A 21,830-nucleotide genomic window follows, 5' to 3' on the forward strand; every position below is an offset into this window, starting at 1 on the left:
TTTTTAAAATGTAAAATTTTGAGAAATGATGATGTTTACGAAAATGTGGATATGCACACATCGCCAGAAAAAAAATGCAGACTTAGAAAAGAATTTTATTCCGACTCCTTGATATTACAGTCAATCATACTTGCCTTGATTCCTCTCTCCCCCACTTCTGTAATTCATGTTATTTTTCCACGTCTGGATTAAGACTGTATTGAGATCTGGAACCAATCTGGGCATCGGTAAAAGGTGGGGTAAGGGCTGCTGGTGAGCAAACGTTCCCTCAGTTTTCCAACACGAAGTGGGAGTACATGTTGAGTCGGAAGTTAGCAAGAATACACTGACAGTCATAGCTATTCCCCAGCACGTGATAGAAGCTGACTACAAAGTGATAGCCCACTCCCGACAAGTGATCAGCGAGCGCAGTTTACCAGAACTGCTGAGCTCCGAGTCACTGTCTGCCGTGATGCCCACTAAAGACAGCTCCGCCCCCGGCCGATTTAGGACACGTTTTGAATGCGTCACTAGGATCACCGAATCTCAGCTCGATGTTGCAGAGTTGATGACCCCCCTTCCTCATCCTGTGATTGACAGGTTCCCCGCAGTTAGCGCATGGTTTCGCCAACTCCTCCTGTTTGATGGACACACATCCCCGAATTGCTCTATATAAAAATACTGGCTTGCAAAACACTGCCAACCGCTCCTCTGCTGGCGATGGTGTGCCCGAATCTTTCTAGGAAATAAATCTCATCTACGGTGGCCAAAAGACAAACGTCTTTGGAACCCAGCTCCAAACTCCTGGCGATTTGCTAAAATCTTTTAATCACCGTTCAAGGATTTGTTCTGTGCATGCAGAGAGACGAATAAACACATCACCTGCCCGGTTATATCCAGAGAATTTAACATACCATATGCCTGCCAATGCTTGTTGGATTTTTTTTCTCTACAGCGTCGGATACTGCAGGAGATTTAAATCGCCTTTCGCTCCTTTTAAGTTGACGGGTTCAAATGAGGTGAACTTATTTGATATGATTACACAAAAACGATGCAATCATAGAAGTACAAAGGGTACACAATTTAAATGTTAAATGTATACGAACTCGGAACATCACCGCAACCTGTTTTGTGTCTTTGCCGTTTCAATTGATGTACTGTATCTGTTTTCAATTGTGTTTTTGTTCTGATGACGAGAAACGTTAACTCCGTTTCTACGTCCACAAGTTCTACCTGATTTTCTAAGTATTTCCATCGTTTCTGTTTCAAACTTTTACTTTATCACAAATAATCAAAGCATGGTGCAAATTAAATTCGAAGCGAGGAGAGCTAAGGCACAAAAGCAGAACACTATGGTTGGGTCATGCTGGTGGAGACAAACAGTTAACAATTTCTGATCTGAAATACTCGGATTGCGCACTTTTGCCACCTGCCCCTCAATTTATTTGCGCGTCGGAGCTGCTCCCCCGAATTACGCGCAGCAAGTTGCTGGGCAGATTTGTCCACGTGCTTTATGTCGAGAACGCGCTCAGCGCCCCCGGTAATTCGGCACAGCGAGTCTCTGCAGCCTTGGGGGAAAAAGCGGTACAGTACTGTAGTAGCAGGAATACGAGGAAACAAGCCTGCTCCAAATGTCAGTTACAGATGAGATCCGCGATCTTCCGCTATTTTCATCTGACTGCAACAGCGTTTCCTGTTTTAGACAGAACTGTTGGGAAAATGCTCATAGCAACATTTTGAAACCAACAATACTTTGTAATCTGTATATTATTCAAATCTACCCACATGAAAGAAAACTACTAGTGTCAGTTAATGAACTGTTCCATTTGTGTCCACAATTTGTAGTTTAAACATGGTTATTTCAATTAAATAAGGCTCAACTCTCCACTGACAGATTTTTCTCCAAATTACCAAATGACATTAAAATTTTGGCTCAGTGTTAAACCAGATTGGGGTACTTTTCCTCCCCTTAAAACGCGTAGTTGCGGTTTCAGTATTTTAAAAACATCTCAATAATTTTACTAATCTTGCATTCATTTTGTTGCCGGAATCATTTATAATTACTGTCTAGAAACTCGCAACTGCAAGCTAACATAGAAAAACCAACATTAACAATTCTAAACATTTTGAGGCAGAAGTTGCCTGCAAAATTAGACTAGTAACTGTGAACCTTGCAGCAACATTAACAAACATTTTGGAAACTTTCCTCTATATTTCTGTTGCGAAATACGGAAACATTACTGTAATGCTGTTACTTTCAACTGTGTTTCAGTTTATAATTTTAAAAAAAATCCCCCAGTGACTTTATTCTTCTGATAAATAGAACCTCGTAACTTTGACAGTCATATAACCCAATCTTGTATTCAATAAGTCTCGCGCATTGTAGCTTTTAATGAAAATATCTTAGTAAATTACCCGTATTAGAGCGTAATAAAAAAAAGTTGCCAGCTTTATTACAATGGTATTCTGCTTCGTGCATCGGCGAATCGTGTGTTAGTGGCAGTTACAGGCAGCAGATGTGAGATGGCCCTGAATCTTGCAGACCAGCTTGCCATATGGCAAATGTGGGCTGCTTGTCATATTACTAGCCCCGACCTCGTCTTCTAGTTCTTGTTAGGCTGCAGACTGAGGCAGGAGCAGGTGAGATAACTAGTATAGGTTTCTCCACCCGTGGGAGTGGGAGGGGTCGGTGGGCGGGGAGTATACCCCTCAACAATGATATGGTAAACTGAACTACTGGAGTGCCACGTGAGTGGCTATAAATACGGATATGTACTGACTATAATGGAAACGTATGTAAAGGATGAAAAGTTATTGAATGGTTTATTGTATATATTTATTTTTGAATAAAGTATATTTTGAAATAAAAAACTAGTATCTGGCCAGAGACACTTGCGGCAGTGGGTTGACCTTTAGAACATAGAACAATGCTATACGCGACAAGCCCTTTGAGCCGCGATGAGTGTGCTGACATCAGACTAAACCTATTTGTCTGCACACGGCTCATAGCCACCGTTTCCTGCATCTTCATGTGCCTGTCCAACTGGCTCTTAATTGCCACGAGAAAATCTGCAGATGCTGGCAATCCAAGCGACACACTCAAAACGCTGGAGGCACTCAGCAGGTCAGGCTAAGGAGGCTAAGGAAAGGAGTAAACCAGTCGACGTTCCGGGCCGAAACCATTCATCAGGACTCATGACCCGTGCTGATGAAGGGTCTCGGCCCGAAACGTTGACTGTTTACTCTTTTCCATAGATGCTGCCCGGCAGAGTGATCTCCTCCAGCAATTTGTGTGTGTTTGTCTCTATCATGTCGGCTTCCATCACCACTCCCGGGAGCGCATGCCACGCATTTACCACCATGTGTAAAAAAAAACTTACCCCACAAATCTCCTTGAACTTTCCCCCTCTCACCTTAAAGTTATGGCCTCTGGAATTTGATCTTTCTCTCCAGGGGAAAGACTCTAACTATGCTTTCTGTGCCTCTCGCAATAACATCAACCTCTGTCAGCCTCTAGAGCTGATGATATAAAAGAGGGTACCAATTTTTCTCAGATACGGAAAGAGTAAAAGAGTGGCAAAAGTTCACACCTGACGGCTGGAAAATAACACTCCAGAGGTAATAATGGGGAACATAACAATGGCGGACAAACTGAATTAAGTATTTTATGTCAGTCTTCACTGTGGAAGCAGCATGTCAGAAATTCAAAAGTGTCAGGGAACAGGAGTGAGTGTAATCGCTATTACTAAGGAAAGGTGCTTGGGAAGCTGAAAGGTCTGAAGGTTGATAAGTCACCTGGACCAGATGGACTGCACCCCAGGGTTCTGAAAGAGGGAACTGATGAGATTGTGGAGGCATCAGTAATAATCTTCATGAATCACTAGATTCTGGAATGGTTCCGGAGGACTGGAACCTCGCAAATGTCACTCCACTCTTTAACAAGGGAGGGAGGCAAAAAGCATGAATCACAGGCCAGTTAGTCTGAATTCAGTGGTCGGGAAGATGCTAGAGTCCATTATTAAGAATGAACCTTTGGGGTACTTGGAGGAACCCAATAAAATTGACCACGTCAGCATGGTTTTCTTAAGGGGTAACCTTGCCGACAAATCCGTTGGAATTATTTAAGGAAATAACAGGCAGCAGAGTCAGTAGATGTTCCTTAGATGGATTTTCAGAAGGTCTTTGACGAGGTGCTGTACTTGAGACTGCTAAAGATTAGAGCCCATAGTATTACGAGGGGTGATTGATAAGTTCGTGCCTGAGCTAGACGGAATCAATTTTAGAAAACCTAGCACATTTATTTTTCCTACTTTTACCAGCATAAGCACTGGCCTGATGAGCCTATAAGGCTCGGGACAGACTTTAACTTTAACTTTTTTTAACACTTACACACTTAGTCCAGCGGTCGTGAAGCATACGGATCACTTCTTTGTAGATAGTCGGCGTCTTGGACCTCCGGATTGGGGAAGTGGTCCACAGCAGGGGTGATTGATAAGTCCGTGGCCTAAATTAAAATGAGATGAGTTATTAACTGCAAATGTTCTGCATTTTCACTCAAAGAGCTGAACTGGACGTGCATGTAACGAGAGCGGCATAACTCATTTCCGGCTACTGTAGGCCACGAACTTATCAATCACCCCTGCTGTGGACAATCTGGAGGTCCAAGACGCTGTCGTTACATGCACGTGTAGTTCAACTCTTTGAGTGGTAATGCAGAAATTTTGAAGTTAATAACTTACCTCCTTCTATCTTAGACCACGAACTTATTAATCACCCCTGCTGTGGACCACTTCTACAAAGAAGGGATCTAAATGCTCCACGAACGCTGGACTAAGTGTGTACATGTAGGAGCGGACTATGTTGAAAAATAAATGTGCTAGGTTTTCCAAAATTGACTCCTTCTACCTTGGGCCACGAACCTATCAATCACCCCTGGTATAGGAAATGTACTGGCATGGATAGAAGATTAGCTGACTGGCAGAAAGCAAAGAGAAAAAGCCTCTTCTGGTTAGCTGCTAGTGGCTAGTGGTGTTCTCCAGGGGTTAATGTTGGGTCCACTACTTTTGCATTATATGTTAATAATGTGGCTTTGTGGCCAGGTTTGCAGATGATCCAAAGGTAGGTGGTATTGAGGAAGCAGGTAGTCTGCAGTAGGAGTTGGGCAGAGTAGGAGAATGGGCAAAGAAGTGCAAGATCATACAGTGTAGGAAAGTGTATGGTCATTCATTTCATGAGAACTAGAATATAAAAGCTAAGGCTTCATAAGGCATTTGCCAAACCACATCTGGAGTATTATGAGCAGTTTTGTGCCACTTATCGAAGAACGGATGTGATGACATGGGAGAGGTTCTACAGAAGGTTTGTAAGAATGATCCTGGGAATGAAAAGGTTTAAAGTATGAGGAGCATTTGATGGCTCTGGGCCAGTATTCACTAGAGTTTAGAAGAATGGTGGAGAGGGGATCTCATTGAAACCTACTGAATATTGAAAGGCCTATGTAGAGTAGATGTGGAGAAGATGTTTCCAATAGTTGGAGAATCTAGGACCAAGGGGAATGGCCAGACATTGGTGAATCTGTGGACCACGACTGTGGAGACCAAGTCATTGGGTATATTTAAAGCTGAGATTGATAGATTCTTGATTGGTAAGGGTGTCAAAGGTTATAGGGCAAAGGAAGGAATATACGGTTGAGAGGGAGAATAAACAGGCCATGAATGAATTATGGAGCGGACTCAATGGGACAAATGGCCCAATTCTGCTCCTACTGTATGTCTCATGGTTTAAAGGTCTTTATCTCTTCTTACAGGTCATATTTTCTAATCCAAGCAGCATCCTAAAGAACCTCTTCTGCACCCTCTCCAAAGCCTCCACATTCTTACTTGCAAAGGAGCAATCAGAAAGGCACACAACATACATAAATGTTAAGTTAATCAGTATCATGGGGGTTTTTTTAGCACAGGATGTTTACTTCTTCAAGTACAAAGCTGTACAACCACCAGACAATCCATGAGATTGCAAGCAACTATTCCTGCAGGATACTATTGTATATCTTAAAATGTTTTCACTAATTACTGCATTTGTTATGTCAAGTGCAATTGAATATAATTATTTGCCTTAAACAAATTTGTCTAATAGTGAATTTTATGACCTGTGTGGCTGCAGCTTAATAGTAATAATGCTATATATTAATTCCCAAAGGCTCACTTTTATACCAAATTAAAACACCACTTTCTATTTATAGTCTTAATTAATTTTTGAAGTGATTAGAGGGTAGATGGACCTTTAATGCCACTGGGTGTCCAAAGTGACTTCATTCAAAATCCTATAAATTACATGCTAGGATTTAAGGGTCACCGTTGTGAATTTTATGTCACAGTTGAAGCGTGTAGTTGAATAGAATTAAACCACCTTATGATATGTGCCACCTTTTATAAGCCACCTTAGGATATACCTATTATTTTCAAGATCTGATTAACATCCTATATAAAAAGGGTGGCGCAGTAGCACAGACAATGGTTTACAGTACCAGTGAACCAGATTCAACTCCTGCCACTGCCTGTAAGGAGTTTGTACGTTCTTCCCGTGACTGCATGGGTTTCCTCCGGGTGTTCCGGTTTCCTCCCACAGTCCAAAGATGTACGAGTTGGTAGGTTAATTGGACATAGTAAGCTGTCCCGTGATTAGGCTAGCATTAATCTGGGGGATTGCTGGGCGGTGCAGCTCAAAGGGCCAGAAGGACGTACACTGCATTGAATCTCATGTGGACATGGTGGAGGATTACAAGTACCTGGGGATACGAATTGACAATAAACTGGACTGGTCAAAGAACACTGAGGCTGTCTACAAGAAGGGACAGAGCCATCTCTATTTCCTGAGGAGACTGAGGTCCTTTAACATCTGCCAGACGATGCTGAGGAGGTTCTACGAGTCTGTGGTGGCCAGTGCTATCATGTTTGCTGTTGTGTGCTGGGGCAGCAGGCTGAGGGTAGCAGACACCAACAGAATCAACAAACTCATTCATAAGGCCAGTGATGTTGTAAGGATGGAACCGGACTCTCTGATGGTGGTGTCTGAAAAGAGGATGCTGTCCAAGTTGCATGCCATCTTGGACAATGTCTCCCATCCACTACATAATGTACTGGTTGGGCACAGGAGTACATTCAGCCAGAGACTCATTCCTCCGAGATGCAACACAGACCGTCATAGGAAGTCATTCCTGCCTGTGGCCATCAAACTTTACAACTCCTCCTTTGGAGGGTCAGACACCCTGAGCCAATAGGCTGGTCCTGGACTTATTTCCTGGCATAATTTACATATTACTAATTAACTATTTATGGTTTTATTACTTCTTAATTATTTATGGTGCAACTGTAACGAAAACCAATTTCCCCCGGGATCAATAAAGTATAACTATGACTCAATACATACATAAAATCTACTTGTGGTTCTGATGGTGCATGTAGTCATCTATGGTTTAAGTCTCAAGACTAAAAAAATTATTCATTTACTGCCTCTGTTACAGAATGTTTACAGATGTGTGGTGGAAAGTGTGCTGATTTGCTGCATTCTGGCCCGGATTGGGAACACCAATGCCTTTGAGTGGAAAATCCTACAAAAGGTGGTGGATTTGGCCCAGTACATCACGGGTAAAACCCTCCCAACCATTAAGCACATCTACATGAAATGTTGCTGTAGAAAAGCAGCATCCGTCATCAAAGATCCTCACCACCCAGACCATGCTCTTTTCTCACTGCTGCCATCAGGAGAAGGTACAAGAGCCTCAGGACTCACACCACAGTTACTACCCCTCAACCATCAGGCTCTTGAACAAAAGGGGATAGCTACACTCATTTAACAACTCTGTTATATTGTTATTTCATGCTCATTATTTATTGCTATTTATTTATAAATAACATTTGCACAGTTTGTTTACAGTTAACAGTTCCTGATGTTTACAGTTTACAGTTACTGTTCTATAGATTGGCTAAGTATGCCTGCTGAAAAAGAATCTCAGGGTTGTATGTGGTGACACATATGTACTCTGATAATAAATTTTACTTTGAACTTTAATGGATTTGGATGGGCTACCTAGTTGCATTACATTAAAAACCATGGACATATAATGCTAGCTTCACAATTAAATATCTGGCTGTACACAAAAACAAAACTTATCGGCACCTAATGTTATCCCGAGCAAGATTTGGACAGAAATCAGCTTAACAAATCTAATTATTCTTAGTTCAGCAAAACTTTACAATTTTTCAGTATTATATGTCCAATAATCTGGAAAAATTATGAGGATGTGACTGTACTTGATGCATTCATGTCAAATCTCTTCACTTTGGCAAAGCTATTAAACCACCACTTTGGTTTAATTATAGAAAGAGGAATCTCGTACAACTCATTAAGTATGCTTGTAGCAACTGTATTTGGTAACTTTTAAGTCTATAAAAGGAGACAAGAATCAACTTTAAGATATCATCTTCATTGTGACAGTACAATAAGTTTTGATGCATATTTCAACTTAAATGCAGCAATTTTGAATATTTGAGATTCTGCTGAAGTGAAAAAACAGCCTTTCTGAATTGCCGTGGGAAACATGCAGAGTTGATCATTTTAATATCCTGTCTGAAGCCCACATATAAAGTGACTTGTCAGCATAACTTACTTGCTGTTCAGTGGATCATTTGTTTGTTCATTATTTGGAGGTCAGGGTTAGGGTAAACGACACTAAAAATCTAAGGTGGCATGTTGCTCAACTGGTAGAGCATTTCTTATGAAATACCCTGTGGTACAAGAAAATAGGAGAATAAAGATTAAGTCAATACTTCTACTATTTGAAACGTTTTTACCTGAGATAAAATTTACAGTCACTTCGCTGGATTAATAGTTTCATGTGATCTTTTACTGAATAGGCACACATAACACGTCCTGGTTGAGATAACTTAGTTCGACAGTGCTAAAACAGTGTACAGAAGGGTGCCCAGAAACATATATCATTTCAAAGCAAAGAAAAATAACAGGCAACAGAACAGGTTGTTGCAGTATTTGATTCATATCTGCCAACAACATGCTATGTTTCCATTTCATACAGTTTAGATATTTTATCTGTTTATTTTCAGGGAGTTCTTGCTTAAGTAGGACCTGAAAGGCCATTGAGAATAAAACCCTTCTTGTGGTCTTAACATGATGTCATCCAACCAAATGCAAAGATGCACAATGGATGTGGAAGAATCGAATCAATTTTAGCATTTGATGAATGTTCTTTTAGCCTTTTGGAATAAAGGGATTAAAATGATAGACTTATATCAAGCAATACCTCTCCATAGTAAACGCACACTCACCCTTTTTATAACATCCGAGTTCTTCTGCTTCTCACCCTATCACAGATAATTTATTAACCTGTTATCAGCTTAAAGCCTCATTATTGTTAACATTGTTCCAGTTCTGATTGAAGCCAATCTGCTCTCTGAATTTTATTTATCTGTCCACAGGCACTACCCAATATGATGAGTTTTCCCAACATTTGGTTTTTATTTCACATTTCCAGCATCTAAAGGATTTTGATTTTGTAGTTGACCTTGGAGAATTTCTTTAAAGGTGTCAGATTCTTGCTCATAAGTGATAAAAAAAAATACCGAGTTTAGAATGCTAGCAGAATCCTAGTGAACCCTGAATTAGGATGCTGTATATTCAAATTTTGCTCGAGGAGGCTGAGCACAAATGTCTACCCAGGCATTCCAGTGCAGGATTGAGAGAGTGATTCTGAGAGATGGCTTTTCATTATTCATTTCATTTATTGAATGTAGATATCTACATTTATTGTTCAAAGTAAATTTGTTATCAAAGTACATATATGTCACCATACATTTTCTTGTGGGCATACTCAACAAATCTATAGAATAATAACCATAACAGAATCAATGGAGGAACACCTAAGTAGGGTGTTCAACCAGAGTGCAAAGATAACAAACTTTGCAAATAAACAAAGAAACAAACAGACAAACAAACAAATAAACAAATAAATACATAAGTAAATAAATAGATAGATAGATAGATAGATAGATAAATAGAGAAATAATCAATAAATATCGAGAACATAAGTTGAAAAATCCTTGAAAGTGAATCCATTGGTTGTGGGAACCTTTCAGTAATGGGCAAGTGAAATTGAGTGAAGTTATTCCCTTTGGTTCAAGAGCCTGATGGTTGAGGGGTTGAACTGTTCCTGAACCTGATGCTGTGAGTTCTGAGGCTCCAGTACTTTCTTCCTGATGGCAACGGTGAGAAGAGAGCATGTCCTGGGTACTGGGGTCCCTGATGATGGATGTTGCTTTCCTGCAACAGAGTAGATATGTTCAATGGTTTGGAGGGCTTTCCCATGAAGGACTGGGCCATATCTACTACCTTTTTTCAGGATTTTCTGTTCAAGAGCATTGGTGTTAACATTCTAGGCTGTGATGCAGCCAGTCAATATTCTCTCCACTACACATCTATAGAAGTTTGTCAAAGTTTTAGATGTCATGCCAAATCTCCACAGAGGAAGTAGAGGCACTGCTGTGCTTTCTTAGTAATTGCACACATGCTGGGCATTGGACAGGTCCTCTGAAATAATAACACCAAGGAATTTAAAGTTGCTAACTCTCTACACCACTGATCCTCTGATGAGGTTTGGCTCATGGACCTGGTTTTCTCCTCTGGAAGAGTTAATGAAAGCAAACCCCCAACCATTCTGAAACAGAACAGAAATAAATACAAATTAATTGGAAATCTAATAAACTAATTAAAATCAGTTTGTCTGGATACAATGTGCATAATAGTATAACTGTTATATAGTAGTTTTCACAAAGCAAAATTTACCAAAGTACAAAAGGTAGCAAAAATTGGATATAAAGCAGAGATATAAGAGTAGCAAAAGGAAAGTAGTTAATTTGAAAAGGCATTAAAGGTGAAATTGGACAACTTGGATCATTATGATCTGTAAAAATATTTTCTTCAATTTTTGGGAGGTTTTTCCTGTTATGTTTTGTAACTCTAAAGTATATATAAGAAATTAATTAAGAGGAAAACAAGAGAGCAGAGAATGTGAATCTAACTTTGTTTAAACCTTAAGTGAGGGGCACACATTTAACATGGTGGCATGACGATGTATGTAATTTTTCACACTTTTATAGATAGTGCGTTGGCGCGTGGCCAAGTGGTTAAGGTGTCGGTCTAGTGATCTGAAGGTTGCTAGTTCGAGCCTCAGCTGAGGCAGCATGTTGTGTCCTTGAGCAAGGCACTTAACCACACATTGCTCTGCGACAATATCGGTGCCAAGCTATATCGGTCCTAGAGCCCGTCCCTCGGACAACATCAGTGGCGTGGAGAGGGGGGACTTGCAGCATGGGCAACTGCTAGTCTTCCATGCAACTTTGCCCAGGCCTGTGCCCTGGAAACCCCCCAAGGTGCAAATCCATGATCTCATGAGACTAATGGATGCCTATATAGATAACCCACAATGCATTATGTAAATAAGGAATGCTTAATCAAATAATACAGTACTGTGCAAAGGTCTTAGGCACATATTTATAGTAGGGTGCCTAAGACCTTTTCTCAGTACTGTATTTTTATGTTTTTCAGGATTACTGAGCTAATACAAAGCTAAGTACTCTACTTCTGTTTCCCAACCACCTTCCTGTTTTAACCAATATACAGTGCTGTGCAAAAGTCTTTGGCACTCCAGTTATATATACTTTTGCAGAGTACTGTATATTTATATCATTACTCAAATACTACTGAAATATTAAATACACAACATTCACCAAAGGCCACAGAAAGTTCAGTGGAATATTGACCAATAACCTATTCATTTGATGTCCTGTACTTTTTCTCTTCATCTTTTGCCTGTAACTATAATTCATCTGGACATCCCTCAAGGAAGTAATTGGCATTCCATCCAAAAATAAGATTCAAGTTTTATTCTCAAAGCAAAACTATTTCATCTGCAATTTTCTATTTTTACTGTGCATTATACTTGTTGATATCTACATTACAAAGTTCATTGTTTCTGCCTCCTCTCAAGTTGTTCCTGCTGCCTTGGTTATCTTCATTTGTCGTACTTGTCTAGATATATAAAAGTTATTACAAATCAGAATCCTGGCTGCATTGAGATGTTTGATTTGGGTAGCTGCTAACATGTTTCCTCGACTTTGGTTTCGTTCTTAATTTGTTTTCAGGTTGAGTACGTACATAATGCTTTACCACGCATTATCATCTACAGAAAAGCTGTTTTAAAACAACTGTGAAGTAATTTTATCCATTTGCTTGAGGTATTTCTGAAAGTAGTACGTAATCAACTCCAACATTATACACACTTCCTTTACTGTTAGATAACTATTATGAATACAATGTAATTTGAATAACAATAGACATGTTGCTGCATACCAAATATTAAAGGAAAATCATTCATAGGATACAACATCACTGAACACCATGAAGTCAATAAATGTGTGAATTTAATGTGCTCCATGTGCAAGTTTCTGGATGACTAGGATTTCACAGAAAGCTATTTTTACAGCTTTGATTAAAAACAGATGCACAATTAAAAAGCTGTAAATTCAATACTGAAAGGGTTAAAGTTCATTTATTGAATACTATTTCACTTAGCCTGGAAATAATTAAAGCCACAACATAGAATTTCTATAGTATTGTGAATGTTATGCTGTAAAATTGTACATCAAAGAGCTTAAAGAATGAACACACTTTGTTTCATTTCTCTTCATGCCGTAATACTGTATTCACACTGAAAACTGCACAAAGATAAGGAGGTTCAGAATCAGAATCGGGTTTATTATCATTGAATACGTCATGAAATGTATTATTTGGTGGCAGCAGTACAGTGCAATACATAAAAAAATTACAAGTTACAATAAAAACATATTTTATAAATAAATAAATAGTGGAAAAAGAAAGCAATATAGTGAGATTGTGTTCATGGATTATTCTGAAATCTGATGGCAGAGGGGAAAAAACTGTTCCTAAAACGTTGATTATGCATCTTATATAACCATATAACAATTACAGCATGGAAACAGGCCATCTCGGCCCTTCTAGTGCGTGCCGAACTCTTATCCTATCCTATTCCCACCGACCTGCACACAGCCCATAGCCCTCCATTCCTTTCCTGTCCATATAGCTATCCAATTTAACTTTAACAACAACATCGAACCTGCCTCAACCACTTCTGCTGGAAGCTCATTCCACACAGCTACCACTCTCTGAGTAAAGAAGCTCCCCCTCATGTTACCCCTAAACTTTTGTCCTCTAATTCTCAACCCATGCCCTCTTGTTTGAATCTTCCCCACTCTCAATGGAAAAAGTCTAACCACATCAACTCTATCAATCCCCCTCATAATTTTAAACAGCTCTATCAAGTCTCCCCTCAACCTTCTATGCTCCAAAGAATAAAGACCTAACTTGTTCAACCTTTCTCTGTAATTTCGGAGATGAAACCCAGGCAACATTTTAGTAAACCTCCCCTGTACTCGCTCAATTTTATTGACATCCTTCCTATAATTCAGTGACCAGAATTGTACACAATACTCCAGATCTGGCCTTACCAATGCCTTGTACAATTTCAATATTACGTCCCAACTCCTATACTCTATGCTCTGATTAATAAAGGCCAGGAAACCAAAAGCTTTCTTCACCACCCTATCCACATGAGATTCTATCTTCAGGGAACTATGCACTATTATTCCTAGATCCCTCTGTTCTAAAGCATTCTTTAATGCCCTATCATTTACCATGTGTGTCCTATTTTGATTAGTTCCACCAAAATGTAGCACCTCACATTTTTCAGTATTAAACTCCATCTGCCATCTTTCAGCCCACTCTTCTGACTGTCCTAAATCTCTCTGCAGGTTTTGAAAACCTACCTCATCATCCACAACACCACCTATCTCAGTATCATCTGCATACTTACTAATCCAATTTACCACCCCATCATCCAGATCATTAATATATATTACAAACAACATTGGACCCAGTACAGATCCCTGAGGCACACCACTACACACCGTCCTCCAATCTGACACACAGTTATCCACCACTACTCCCTGGCGTCTCCCATCTAGCCACTGCTGAATCCATTTTACTACTTCAATATTAATGCCTAACGATTGAACCTTCCTAACTAACCTTCCGTGTGGAACCTTGTCAAAGGCCTTACTGAAGTCCATATAGACAACATCCACCGTTTTACCCTCGTCAACTTTCTTAGTAACCTCATCAAAAAATTCGCTAAGATTTGTCAAACATGACCTTCCACACACAAATCCATGTTGACTGTTCCTAATCAGACCCCGTCTATTCAAAAAATTATATATACCATCTTCAGGTCCTCTCCTCCCTGATGTTAGTAATAAAAAGGCATTTTCAAGTTGGTGAAGGTCCTTCAAGATGCATGCCACCTTCTTGAGGCAACATCATTTTTAAATTTTGAAGGAATTTTTATCACCTCTTTTTCCCACCAACCCTTGCCTCTGACTCTCCTTCCCTGATTACTCCTCAATGTCAAACTCAAGCACCCTCAAATAAAGAAAGGTGGTGTGCAAGTTAAGGGACGGGGTGGAGATATGTCCCTACCGAAGGAGGTGTAAGGCGCTCCTTCCCTTCGCCTGCCTGCAGGTCACCCTTGGGCAAGGTGTAGCGCCTGTCGAGACCCTGATTTGGGTCACATGAGACCATGGTAGCTGGTGGCCATGGTGGTGGATGGTCGCATGAGCAGCTGGTGCACGTCACAAGTTCTGGTTATGCAACCGCTGACATCAGGCAGACAATCTCTGTAAAGTTTTGCCAGTGGATGGGGTCACCATCTTATAAAGACACTGCCCAGAAGAAGGCAATGGCAAACCACTCCTGTAGAAAAAATTGCCAAGAACAATTATGGTCAGGGAAAGACTATGATCATCCATGTCATATGACATGGCACATAACAAACAAATGAACACATTGAAAGACCATGTACATTGCTACTGTAGTGAATCTTGAAGCTCATTCCAAGGTCTGCTACTTGCTGTAAACTAACACAGTTTTCTAGTCTTTCCAACAACAACCTTTTAAATTACTTTTTTGAGGGTGAAAGCCTATTAAAGAACAATAGGTAATGAATTAAGGGTAGTTCAAAAGTGTCATGTCGCATATTCAGAACTGGGAATAAATTTGAGCTTCTCCATGATAAATACTGTGGGTAAGAAGGGAAATGAATGTATTTGAGGCCGGAATCTGGCCTGTACCTTGCATTCAGCTTCCCTATGATGTCCAAGTGTGGGCACGTGGCCAAGTGGTTAAGGCACCGGACTAACGACCTGAAGGTTGTGAGTTCGAGCCCCAGCCAAGGAAACGTGTTGTGTCCTTGAGCAAGGCACTTAATCACACATTTGCTCTGGTGCCAAGCTGTATGGGTCCTAATGCCCTTCCCTTGGACAACATTGATGTCGTGGAGAGGGGAGACTTGCAGCATGGGCAACTGCTGGTCTTCCATACAACTTTGCCCAGGCCTGCGCCCTGGAGAGTGAAGACTTTCCAGGCGCAGATCCACGGTCTCGCAAGACTAACGGATGCCTTAATGATGTCCATGGGCACACTTACCTTTAATACCTGTGTGGATTAAAGTGTCCTTAAGGTCTAGAACTGTTTAGGACAATCCAGGAAGTGGAACAGTCCCAGAATAATGATCAAATCTCAAGCCTGTCATTGGATCAGCATAATAGCTCTATTACAGCCCAGGTGCATTTAGAAAAAAGTTTAATATTCAAAGTTCAAAGTAAATTTATTATCGAAGTATGTATATATCACCATGTATGGCCCTGAGATTCATTTTTTTGCAGGCATACTCAGTAAATCCACAATAGAAGAATAACAATAATAGAATCAATGAAAGACATCGTCAATTTGAGTGTTCAACCAATGTGCAAAAGACAACAAATTGTGCAAATAAAAAAATAAATAAGCAATAAATATTGAGAACATGAGGTGAAAAGTCCTTGAACGTGAGTCCATAGATTGTGGGACATTTCACTGCAGGGTCGAGTTGAGTGAAGTTTTCCCCTTTGTTTCAAGAGCCTGATGCTTGAGGGGTAGTAACTGTTCCTGAACCTGGTGGTGTGAGTCCTGAGGCTCCTGTACATCAGGGGTTCCCAAGCTGGGGCCCATGGACCCCTTGGTTAGTAGTAGGGATCCATGGCATAAAAAAGATTGGGAACCCCTGATGCACCTTCATGTCTGATGGTAACAGGAAGGTGAGAGCACGTCCTCGGTGTCCCCGCAGGTCCCCAATGATGGGTGCTGTTTTCCTGTGACAACATTTCATGTAGATGTGCTCAATGGTGCGGAGGGCTTTACCCGTGATGGACTGTGCCGTGTCTGTTGTGTATTTAATATTTCAAATATTTAAGTAGTATTGTATACATATTCATTGATTAAGCATTCTTGTCTGTTTAAGTAATTCATTACAGGTTATATGTATAAATACATGAATTGTGTATGTCAACACATCACCATGTGATACGTATGTGTCTTGGTTAAAGTAAATTCAACATTAAACCTGCATTTTGGAATCCCCTTGTCTACATTTGAAGTAGTTTAATGTTTTGAAGTTACTAAACATAAAGATATCCACTACTTGTTGTAGGATTTTCCATTCAAGGGCATTGGTGTTTCCATACCAGGCAGTGATGCAGTCAGTCAATATACACTCCACCACACATCTATAAAAGTTTGTCAAAGATTTAGATTTCATGCCGAATCTACACTAACTCCTCAGGAAGTAGAGACGCTGCTGTGTGTTCTTTGTAATTGCTCTTACAGTACAAACTGGACCCAGGACAGGTCCTCCGAAATAATAACACTGAGGAATTTAGTTGCTGATCCTCTCCAGCTCTGATCCTCCAATGAGGAATGGCTCATGGATGTCTGGTTTTCTCCTCCTAAAGTCAATAATCAGCTCCTTGGTCTTGTTGACATTGAGTAAGAGGTAGCTGTGATGGCAGCACTCAGCCAGATTTTCAATCTCCCTCCGATATGCTGATTTGGCCTATGACGGTGATGTTGTCAGTGAACTTGAACATGGTATTAGCGCTGTGGTTAGCCACACAGTCATAAAAGTAAAGTGAGCAGAGCCAGGGTAAGCACACAGCCTTGTGGTGCACCTGTGCTGATGGAAATTGTGGAGGAGATGTTGTTGCCAACTTGAACTGTAAAAGCTGTGATGCGAGTTATTTTAGAAATGGTAAATAAAACAATTAAAATAAATAAAGTTGCCTAAACACACAAAAAGCATATAGACACGAGGATTTCTGCAGATGCTGGAAATTCAAGCAACACACATCAAAGTTGCTGCGTTCACCAGCAACTTTGATGTGTGTTACAAAGCATATAGAAATTAATCGGAACATTAATATTAATTAAAAGCAGTAAACCAACTATTAATATGCCACACAAGATACATCAGCTATGTCTGATGTAAGGCTAAGTGGTCAAATACAAAGGGTATCCGACTGCTCAAGTCAGGACCTACCACTCGACATACAGAGTCAGGAGCATAATAGAAAGTCAGAAACTTTTAGCACCTGACCTCCAGTGGAAACCCAGTGCACCCTGATAGTGCACTATACTAGCATGATCTAGCCCAGAGGTTCCCAACCTGGGGTCCAAAGACCCCCTTGCTTAATGGTATTGGTCCATGGCATAAAAAAGGTTGGGACACGAGGAATTCTGCAGATGCTGGAAATTCAAGCAACACACATCAAAGTTGCTGCGTTCACCAGCAACTTTGATGTGTGTTACAAAGCATATAGAAATTAATCGGAACATTAATATTAATTAAAAGCAGTAAACCAACTATTAATATGCCACACAAGATACATCAGCTATGTCTGATGTAAGGCTAAGTGGTCAAATACAAAGGGTATCCGACTGCTCAAGTCAGGACCTACCACTCGACATACAGAGTCAGGAGCATAATAGAAAGTCAGAAACTTTTAGCACCTGACCTCCAGTGGAAACCCAGTGCACCCTGATAGTGCACTATACTAGCATGATCTAGCCCAGAGGTTCCCAACCTGGGGTCCAAAGACCCCCTTGCTTAATGGTATTGGTCCATGGCATAAAAAAGGTTGGGACACGAGGAATTCTGCAGATGCTGGAAATTCAAGCCACACACATCAAAGTTGCTGGTGGACGCAGCAGGCCAGGCAGCATCTCTAGGAAGAGATACCTCTTCCTAGAAAAAGGTTGGGAACCCACTTTTCCCAACGTCTGCAAAGTGGATCAAAGGTATCAATGCTTTCGAAGAACTGATGGACTCAGCTTCTAGCGCGGGTCTGTAGTATACAGAAAAAGTCCTATTTTACCCCATCCTTATCAGCGTATATTATGCAGATACATCTATCCAATATATTCAGGGAAGACAGCTCCACAGACTGGAGAGGTAAGTTGCACCAAGTAAGGTGGCTGTGCTTGTTGAAAGCTAATTACATTAGTTTCAGAGCACTGGTCTCCATCAGTCCATTATAAAGTTGGAAGTAGAGATGTTTGCTGAGAATTGCACAGTGTTTTTATTTTATATGCAACACCTCTGATATTGAGGTGAAGTTGTCAAAGGGTTGAAAGACCTGGACCACATTCAAGCATGGGCAGGTAAGTAAGCACATTACAAGCTATCAGTGATCAGAGGGATATAAGTGTTCTCATGCACAGGTTACTGAAAACTAACGTGAAGGTGCAGCAGGTAGTTAAAGCAACTGGTATGTTGGCTATTACTGCTACACAGCCCAACCAGAAGCTCTGGCTGAACGCAGATGTGAACTCCCTACTAAAAGTATGGGATGCTGCCTTCAAGTCTGGAGACAGAACAGCTCTTAGAGCAGCCAGCAGTAACCTTATCTTAGGCATCAAAAGCACTGCCCTCTGTAAGCTGCATGGATGCGCAGCCACACAGTATCTCAAATGCTCTCATGCACATAGTCTTTGTTACCCTGCAGCTAGAATTTTATTTTATATAATGTTTTATTAAAGTGCCGTGCAATTTACAGGCTGTGTGAAAAAACTCTGCTCAGAGCTAGGGCTGGTCCACACTGCTGTAAAAAAAAATTAGAGGGGACGTTGATCAAGAGGGCAGAGACCACCTACACACAAAAAATTCAGGAACACCTGTCCGACAATTATCCCCAATGTATGTTGCTGGGCATCAAGGTCATTATCTTGGACTACACATGGAAAAACAGTGTCAGCTGTGCCAGCGATGCCTCCCTCCCTGATGCTTTAAATAACTCTCATGCACATTTCAAGGTGTGCAACACAAAGCCAGCTATGAAAGATAACCTACTGCCAGGTGAGCAGCCACTGTCAGTAACAGCAGAAGGTGTAAGAAGGACATAAGGCAGCTGGAGCAGACAACATACTCAGGGAGTGTGCACACCAGCTTGCTGATGTCGTCACGGACACATCCAACACTTCACTTATCCACACTGCTATTCCTGCATGCTTCAAATCAGCCACTATCATCCCGTTTCAAAGAGTTCAACATGTTCAGAACTAAATGACTACCACCCAGTGGCACTGATGCCAATCATCATGAAGTGCTTTGAATGGCTGGTAATAACACATATCAAAAACTCCATTCCTGCCACACTGGACACAAATCAATATGCTTACCAACAGAACTGCCCTACGACAGATACCACAGCATGTTAGGCACCTAGCCCTGACACACCTTATGTCAGAATCCCATTTCTGGATTTCAGTTTAGCATTCAACAATATTTGTCCCACAGAGCTTTGTGAACAAACTCCTACTCCCTGGTCTAAATACACCACAGTGCAACTGGGTGTTGGACTTCCCAATGAACAGACCTCAGATGGTCAGGATACACAACCGCTCCTCCCTCCCTATCACCTTCGACACGGGTGCCCCCCGGGGCTGTGTGCTCAGCCTATTGCTGTACATTCTGCTCAGTCAAACACCCGAGTAATCTTATTGTCAAGTTTGCTGATGACACAGCAGTGCTGGGGCTCATCACCAACAACATTGAGACAGCCTACCGAGAGGAGGAGGAAGAGTACCACTTCCTCCTCCTCAATGTCAACAAAACAAAGGAGGTGGTTATCGACTTCAGGAGAACTCATCTCACTTACACTCCCCTTACATCGGTGGCACAGCGGCGGAAATTGTGAGCAGTTCCAAACTCCTGGAAGTGCCCATCACATACAACCTCCTATCATCCCAGAACACATGCTACACACTCAAGAAAGCTCACTAATGCTTCTGCCTCCTAAGCAGAGATGTTCTGAGCACATGCATGGTATGGAAACTGAACAGCAGCGGACAATAAGGCACTACAACGGGCAGTTTAAACTGCCAACGCATCACTGGCACCAGCCTACCCACCGTCAAGAAAATATATTCAGAAAGGTGTCAGTAACATCATGGAGGACCTCACTCACCCTGACCATGGATTGTTTGTTCCACTCCCATTAGGGAGGAGACTATGTAGCATCCATGACAGGTCCACCAGACTGAAAAACAGTCACTTTCTCCAAGCAGTAAGGCTGATCAACACCTCCACCCATCACTACTTTATCATTTCCTGTCAGAGTCACTTTATGTACAGGCACTCCTGTGCCTAGCATCACTTTATAGACATACAATCAATCTATGTATATAAGCTATCTTATGTATTTATACTTATTATGTTTTTATTATTGTGTTCTTTATCTTATTGTGTTTTTTTGTGCTGCACCGGATCCAGAAAAACAATTATTTTGTTCTCCTTTACAATTGTGTACTGGAAATGACATAAACAATCTCGAATCTTGAAGAGTAAAGGCAGCTTCAGGTAAGAGGAATAAAAGAAGAACTGAAACAAAAAGAAATTTCTTCATGCAAGGACCAATACAGAATGCTGGAGGAATTCAGCAGGCCAGGCAGCATCTATGTCAACTACTGTTGATATTTCGGGCCAAGACCCTTCATCAGGCCAGCAGAGAAAAACTGCAGGTAATGATCCCCCCAATCCCCCTTCACCATTCCTCATTCCTATTTTCCCTATCTCACCTTACCTCATTACCTGCCAACACCTCCCTCTGGTGCTCCTCTCCCTCTTCTTTCTTCCACGGCCTTTTGTCCTCTCCTATCAGATTTCCCCCTTCTCCAGCCTTGTATCTCTTTCACCAATCAACTTCCCAGCTCTTCACTTCCCCCCCCCCCACCTCCTGGTTTCACCTTTCACCTTGTGTTTCCTCCTCCTCTTCCCCCTCTTCTTACTTTGACTTCTCATCTATTTTTCTCCAGTCCTGAGGAAAGGTCTCAGCTGAAACGTTGCCTGTGCTCTTTTTCATAGATGCTGCCTGGCCTGCTGAGTTCCTCCAGCATTTTGTGTGTGTCACCTCTCAGCTTCTTAAGTCACCCCCCTTCTCTCACCCACTTGGCTTTACCTATCACCTTCTATCTTATACTCATTCCTTTCCCCCTACCTTCTCATTCTGGCATCTTTCCCACCACCCCCCACAACTTCCTTTCCAATCCTGGTGAAAGGTCTCAACCCAAAACATTAACAGTTTATTCATTTCCATAGATGCTGCTTGATTGGTCTATATCTGGCCTAGTGAGGAAGGCAGCATTGTTTGGCTTAATTCTGGGAATGAGTCTGACCAGATGAAGCAAGAACTAGTGAGGGAATGTGTAGAAACCTGTAGTCTCAATATCATAAGATTTAGAGTAATTGTGAAAAAATACCAAGATAAGAAATAGTCAATTGAAGAAGGACATGGGATGAAAACGGATCTGGCTTGTATAAATTGGAATTGAAGCTT

This window comes from Mobula birostris, chromosome 23, assembly GCF_030028105.1.
Source record: "Mobula birostris isolate sMobBir1 chromosome 23, sMobBir1.hap1, whole genome shotgun sequence".
Lineage (NCBI taxonomy): Eukaryota > Metazoa > Chordata > Chondrichthyes > Myliobatiformes > Myliobatidae > Mobula > Mobula birostris.